Source organism: Palaemon carinicauda, chromosome 23 (genome assembly GCF_036898095.1).
Source record: "Palaemon carinicauda isolate YSFRI2023 chromosome 23, ASM3689809v2, whole genome shotgun sequence".
Classification (NCBI taxonomy): domain Eukaryota; kingdom Metazoa; phylum Arthropoda; class Malacostraca; order Decapoda; family Palaemonidae; genus Palaemon; species Palaemon carinicauda.
This window is the reverse complement of record NC_090747.1, coordinates 105,846,948-105,855,233: the sequence shown is the minus strand read 5'-3', so window position 1 is coordinate 105,855,233 and position 8,286 is coordinate 105,846,948.

Genomic DNA, 8,286 nt, shown 5'->3' with positions numbered 1-8,286 from the left:
TTAATAGTTTATATATGACATATCTATTTTGACGTTGTTACTGTTTTTAGAATGATTTATCGTTAATTTGTTCCCATTATTTATTTATTTCCTTTCCTCACTGGGCTATTTTTCCCTATCGGAGCCCTTGGGCTTATAGCATCTTGCTTTTCCAACACGGGCTCTTGCATTGGCAGCCCGTAAGCGAATATTAAATGGAAAAACAATGAATTCACTTCCAATGAGTGAATTCCAACAAGTTGAAATTGAATGTCAAGATATAATCATTGAGTTTAAGTAATGCAATTTAATATTATGCAAGGGGTGTTGAATATTAACTTAAACTCAGATAATTAGTTGGGATTTACGGGAAAAACAATTAATTCACTTCGAACGAGTGAATTCTACCATGGGAAAAAAAGGTAATTAAATAAGAATTAGAAGGATATATTCGGAATCAAGTTGAAATTGAATGGCAAGATAGAATCATTGCGTTAAGTCAATTTGATATTATGCAAGGGGTGTTGAATATTAACTTAAACTCAATTAGTTGGGATTTACGTTAAAATTAAATAGGATGAGGTAGTTTGCTTGTAATTTGGGATAGTCAGAGTATTTGTGTTTCACACCTGAACAGTGTTGCCAGATGGGTTAGTCTAAAAATCCTCAAAACTCGTGATGAAAAACCTCCAAAACAACACAAAAATCCTTATTTCCACAAATACAATTTCTTCTGATCATGTAGGCTTTACAAATGAAGAAATTAATCACGATACTTCATATAAGTGCAAATAAATTAATTGCAACAATATAAAGGTTTACTCATCTTTGTTTTCCCTTCATAGAAATTCGTACAGAATATCCCCATCGGACACCAAAAATCCCCAAATCTAGGGATAAATCCCCATATCTAGGAATAAATCCCCATATCTAGGGATAAATCCCCATATCTAGCAACACTGCACCCAAAGCTTACTCGTTTGGTTGACCCGGTATATCTGGACAGTGGGATGGCCATGCTTGTGAAACCGCAGGGGGCCCACCAGCAACGGGAATTACCAGCATTAACAGAGCAATTAATACCGGGAATTGCATGTTCTGGAAATGGATTCGCTTGAAGTAACGGTCCGATTTTGGTCTGGGTCGGAAGGAAATTTGGAATTTCGGAAATGTGAAAAAAAAGGTAAAATTACGGCGAAATTGTCTTCTCTTCTACAGGTACGATACGGAAATTGACGATGGCCTTCGAATCACTTTCTTATTTTTTTTTTATTCATTTTTTATATTTTTTTTTTTATCATCGTGTTTCGAAAACGCAATATTTGTAGAGGTAAATGAGTAATTAAGTGGATGAAACGGTACAATTGAAATGAATAATTAACGTCATCACTTAGCCGTGATTATACTGTACTTATACTGATATATACTTATACTGTGTGTATATATCATCGTCATATAGTTCACTGCAGAACAAAGTTCTCAGGCATGTCCTTCCACTCCCTTATATATATATATATATATATATATATATATATATATATATATATATATATATATATATATATATATATATATATATATATAGATAAATATACATTTATATATATATATATATATATATATATATGTACATTATATATATATATATATATATATATATATATATATATGTGTGTGTGTGTGTGTGTGTGTGTACATTATATATATATATATATATATATATATATATATATATATATATATATATATATATGTACATTATATATATATATATATATATATATATATATATATATATATATATATATATATATATATGTGTGTGTGTGTGTACATTATATATATATATATATATATATATATATATATATATATATATATATATATATATATATATATATATATATATGTATGTATTATATATATATACATATATATACATACTGTATATATATATATATATATATATATATATATATATATATATATCCGTGTGTGTGCATGTGTGTGAATATGTGTATGTGTTTGTATGATTATGGAATCACTTTACACATTGTGTTACCTCATCTCGTCTTTTTAATATCCAGGTTCAGAATTATTTTCCGAAAGTTATTCGCAAAAATACTGAACTTCAATTTTATCAAGCTCAAAATGAAGACCGCGAAACTGCAGGAAAAAAAAAATAGTAAAAACAATAATTAATCAATCAACTTTTATAGTAATTTATAAATACAAAAAGCGCATATAGGAATAAATTATCATTTTTAGCTATTTACTACAGACTGACCTCATATATGTTATTAATATATTGCAAGCAGCTACTTTAGTTAAAGTATAAATTTATATATTAGACTCATAACTTTATTATGAGTTTTTAATAAGTTTCGAAATTATAATTTCGCATTTGTTGATATACATTTCTTTTATCAATTCAATCAAAATCTTAGATTTATTCATGATTATATATCTTACCTTTTATTATTATTATTATTTGCTAAGCAACAACCCTAGTTGGAAAAGCAGGATGCTATAAGCCAAATGGCTTCAAAAGGAAAAATAGCCCAGTGAGGAAAGGAAACAACGAAAAATAAAATATTTCAGGAACAATAACATTAAAATAAACATTTTCCCATATAAACTATAAAAAATGTAACAAAACAAGAGGAAGAAAAATAAGATAGAACAGTGTGTCCGAGTGTACCCTCAAACAAGAGAACTCTCATCCAAAATAGTGGAAGACCATGGTACAGAGGCTATGGCACTACCCAAGACTAGAGAACAATGGTTTGATTTTGGAGTGTCCTCCTCCTAGAAGAGCTGCTTACCATAGCTGAAGGGTCTCTTCTACCCTTACCAAGAGGAAAGTACACATTGAACAAAATGAATGAATAAATTATCATCGAATTATGGAGACAAGGAAGATACGCTATTGTCACACAAACAATATTATTAATATTAATATTAATATTAATATTAATATTAATATTAATATTAATATTAATATTAATATTAATATTAATATTAATATTAATATTAATATTAATATTAATATTAATATTGATATTATTATTATTATTATTATTATTATTATTATTATTATTACCAGCTAAGCTACAACCCTAGTTGGAAACGCAAGATGCTATAAGCCCTAGGGCTCCAACAGGGAAAAAAAGCCCAGTGAGGAAAGGAAATAAGGAAATAAATATACGATCTGAGAAATAGTGAACGATTTAAATAAAATATCTTAAAAAAAGTAACATCAAAAGAGATATGTCATATATAGACTACAAAAAGACTTATGTCAACCTGTTCAAAATAAAAACATTTGCTGCAAATTTGAACTTGTGAAATTCTATCGATTCAACTACCCGATTAGGAAGACCATTCCACAACTTGGTCATAGCTGGAGTAAAAGTTTTAGAATATTGTAATGGGAAAATTTTATCCTTTTAGTATTTTGGATTTTTTTTAGAAATTGATTCATCATCCGAATCTAATATATTCAAAATTATTCCTGTTCTCATCCATATTGATTATAAAAATAATTTAAAGAAAATTTATTTCATCAACGAATGCATGAAACAGTATTGCCATTCCCTTCTTATGTTTTTCTCTTTATATAAGTAGTGCAGAATCCTTCTCAATTTCGTTTGGCCGTACTGGCATTAGAGTCAACAAGAAGGAGAGGTAGGATGAGCATGATTCCCTTCCTTTAAAGATATTAGTTTTGTACCAACCGTGTGTCACACGATCGTGCATAGTTCATTTTGTGCTTGTATCTTCGCTCTCCCCTCGCACTAAAAAGAACCTGAAAAATCATGTCTATTTTTTTTCTCCGTAACAGTGTCAATATTTGAACATGAAAATTCTTGTTGCTTTGAGATTTTGTATATAAAGGAGAGTGTTCTTTAATAAACTAACTCAGTTGCTTTCACACTGCCTTTGAGTTCACAACCTTCTCTCGGCTCCGTCACAGTTTGGGTCGTTAGAGAAGGGAACCAGTGTGGGAAATCAAATTGTGGAAGAGTGTATAACCACTTAAGCTGAATAAAGAAATATATGGATCAAGTCTCTGTCTCTTAGACCCTAATCGGGATAGTTTATGACACAAGAAAACTTAGAAAGTAAGGTTGCATACTACTCTGTTCATATGCCATGTAAGCCAGCATGTAAGACCCATCGTTCCACTACCTTTGCCATCCACGCAGAAACATCAAATGTAAATCTTATGATTTTGAATGAAAATTCATATCAGGGAAAAAAAGTCAAAATTCCCCCTCATGATGAAGAAGGCCTATCTATTAGCATTGACTGCATGTGTAGTATTACGAACGGGATGGAACTGTCCGGGAAGATCTGAATGTAAAGGATGTTCCGAATTATGAAAAATCTTACGCAGCATGCATAGTGAACTAATTGAACGACGGTGCCAGAGATTAATATCTAGATCAGGAATAAGAAATTTGATAGACCGTAATTTTCTGCCCAACAGGAATATCAGTCGGCGTGTTTGACCGAAGTCGAAAATGGATGAATAAATCCTTTGAAATATAAATCTGAATATAATTTTACTCATGGGAAAAATGCAGGGCATTCAGTCCAATAGAATTAATGGCTAGGAGTATTTTATAAAGGTACAACGTTTATTCTATTATCAAACAATACTAGAAAACCCCCAAAAAAGCTTGTTTAAGTTTATTCTGTTCTTAACCTAAATAAAAATTGTGATTTATAAATGTGACCTTACTCAACAATAGAAAATGCTTTCAGTTATCCAGTTTCAAGTGACAGAATTTTATCATAAAACAATACTAAAATGCCCCAAAACACCGAGTTTATGTTTGCTGTTAACCTAAAGAAAAGTTGTGATTTATTAATGTGGCATTTTATTTAAAAAAAAAAAAAAAAAAAAAAAAAAAAAAAAAAAAAGAATTTATCTAGTTTTGCATGATTGAATTTTATTATCAACCAATATCAGACTGTCTCAAAACCCGTTGTATAAGTTTACTATGTTCACAATTCAAAAAGTTGTGATTTATCAATGTGGCCTTTATTTAAGAATAAAAAAAGATATGCTTTCAATTATCCAGCTTAGAGCAATTGAATGTTATTGTAAACAATACCAGAATGTCCCAAAACACAGAATTTAAGCTTGCTTTGTTCTTGACCTAAATAAAAATTATGAATTATCAATGTAGCCTTTATTTAAAAATCACAAAAAAAAAAAATTCTTTCAATTACACAGTTTCGAGTGATTGAATATTATTGAAAACGATATCAGAATGTCCCAAAACACAGAATTTAAGTTTACTGTGTTCTTTACCTAAATAAAATTTATGAATTATCAATGTAGCCTTTATTTAAAAATCACAAACAAAAAAAAAAAATCTTTCAATTAGCCAGTTTCGAGTGATTGAATTTTATTGTAAACGATATCAGAATGTCCTAAAACACAGAATTTAAGCTTGCTTTGTTCTTTACCTAAATAAAGATTATGAATTGTCAATGTAGCCTTTATTTAAAAATCACAAAAAAAAAAAAAAAAATTCTTTCAATTATCCAGTTTTGAGTGATTGAATGTTATTGTAAACGATATCAGAATGTCCTAAAACACAGAATTTAAGCTTGCTTTGTTCTTTACCTAAATAAAGATTATGAATTGTCAATGTAGCCTTTATTTAAAAATCACAAAAAAAAAAAAAAAAAAAATTCTTTCAATTATCCAGTTTTGAGTGATTGAATGTTATTGTAAACGATATCAGAATGTCCTAAAACACAGAATTTAAGCTTGCTTTGTTCTTTACCTAAATAAATATTATGAATTATCAATGTAGCCTTTATTTAAAAATCACAAAAAAAAAAAAAAATTCTTTCAATTATCCAGTTTTGAGTGATTGAATTATATTGTCAAAATACCAAAATGCCCAAAAATCGATTTTTCAAGTTTACAGAGTTTTTTACCCAAATAAAAGTTATGTATTATATCAATGTAGCCATCATTCAAAAAAGAAAAAAAAATCTTTCAGGTATCCAGTTTGTTTTTAACCTTACTCTGTTCGTTGCTTATTCTGTTCTTTGCCTAAATTAAAGTTATGAATTATCAACGTGGCCTTTATCTAAAAAAAAAAAAAAAAAAAAAAAAAAAAAAAAAAAAAAAAAAAAGAAAAAAAAAAAAATCTTTCAGGTATCCAGTTTTTATAACTTTACTCTGTTCTTTACCTAAATAAAAGTTATGAATTATCAACGTGGCCTTTATTTAAAAAAAAAAAAAAAATCTTTCAGGTATCCAGTTTTTGAACTTTACTCTGTTCTTTACCTAAATAAAAGTTATGAGTTATCAACGTGGCCTTTATTTAAAAAAAAAAAAAAGAAAAAAAAAATCTTAAGGGTATCCAGTTTTTGAACTTTACTCTGTTTTTTGCCAAAATAAAAGTTATGAATTATCAACGTGGCCTTTATCTAAAAAAAAAAATCTTTCAGGTATCCAGTCTTTTTAACTTTACTCTGGTCTTTACCGAAATAAAAGTTATGAATTATCAACGTGGCCATTATCTAAAAAAAAAAAAAAAAAAAAAAAAAAAAAAGAAAAAAAAAAAAAAAATTCGGTTATTCAGTTTCGTGGGAATGAATTGTATTTTCAATCAATACCAGAATCACCCCAAAATTTACCTAAATGAAAGTTATGAATTATCAACGTGGCCTTTATCTTTAAAAAGAAAAAAAAAAAAAAAAACTTTTATTGTTTCGCGTGAATGATTTGTATTTTCAATCAATACCAGAATCACCCCAAAATCTACCTAAATAAAAGTTATGAATTATAAACGTGGCCCTAACCAAAAAAAAAAAAAAAAAAAAAAAAAAAAAAAAAAAAAAAAAAAAATGCTTTCAGTCATCTACCTATTTAGCTTATCGCTATTGGACCAATAAAACCCAGAAGAAGATGGTCTGATAATTGTCCCTTGGCCACTGACAGAGCAGATTCGAGGCGATATCCAAGATGATTTATGGCCCTTTAGGCCAAGGAGATAATGGCGATCTGTCTAGCCTCCTTCAAAGACCGACTATAAGCAAAGTTAATCTGATGGATCCCAAGAAAAGGACTTCGGGAGATGAAAGTAGTAACGTATTTGCTGATCTCTGTCATTAAATTAAGCTCGAATACACTTCATTATTATTATTATCGACTTAGATGTAGGAGATTCAAAAAGCATGCTTTGAAAATGTATGTATTTCCCAAGCCCTGGACTATATATATATATATATATATATATATATATATATATATATATATATATATATATATATATATATATACATAAGAATAACCATTTTATAATGGAATAAAGGTTTTTGACTTTGACTTTGACTTTGACTCTCTCTCTCTCTCTCTCTCTCTCTCTCTCTCTCTCTCTCTCTCTCTCTCTCTCTCTAATAAAAATCTGTTTACCATACTTCGCCAGTTAAGAGTTTTCTCCCAGGTTTCCTCCCTCCCCGCCCCCTTACACACACACACACAAATTTCCCAGAGCTTTCACTCCAGACAAGGGGCTAAAGGGCTCTTCTTGGACCACGATCCGCCCCCATAGCCCCACAACTCAACACCGACCCCCCCCCATCCCCACCCCCCCGTAACCCTTTCTTGTTTGTCCAAACGCTGTTCTAATTTTAGACACGTGCCCCCTTTTCCCTACCACCGCCAATCACTGCAGGTGCTTCTAAATGGCCTTAGGGGTACCTGGAGGAAAAGCCGCGCACTGGTATTTCTCCTGGCTAATGACCCGTGGGTCGGTCATCTCCGATCAGATACGAGTTGACAGAAGCTGCGCTTAGCGGGGGGTCGACGCCAGCTTCTCAATCCGCGATTTGTTATGTCTGGAGTTCGGAAATTAAAGAGGCGGAGTTAATGGTCCTCAGGAGACGATAATGAGGAAGGGGGTAAGATTTTGGCTGTGTGCGAAGTAGAAGCCTTGTAGAAGCCCTGTAGAAGCCTAACTAGAGACTGTATCCATAGCGGGGTGATCAAGATAAAGGAAAAACACTGGAAAGACATAGATAAACCATCAGTTTTGGGGCAAATGTACTTTTATACACCTGCGTTTATGACCTGGAAGATGTTTGTGAGTTTTTAAAGAGCTCCTTCGATGAGATTTTAATGACCTGAGAATTAGGAGCAGCGAAAAGGGTTAGTCTTGGGGAAGAAATATGGGTACTTTTCCAAAATGTGACCTCCCTAGCTGTTTTCCTTCCAATATACGATCTAGGAAATTGTTTTCAAATTAGCTAGTCGTTAACGCCGCAATTTTGTCG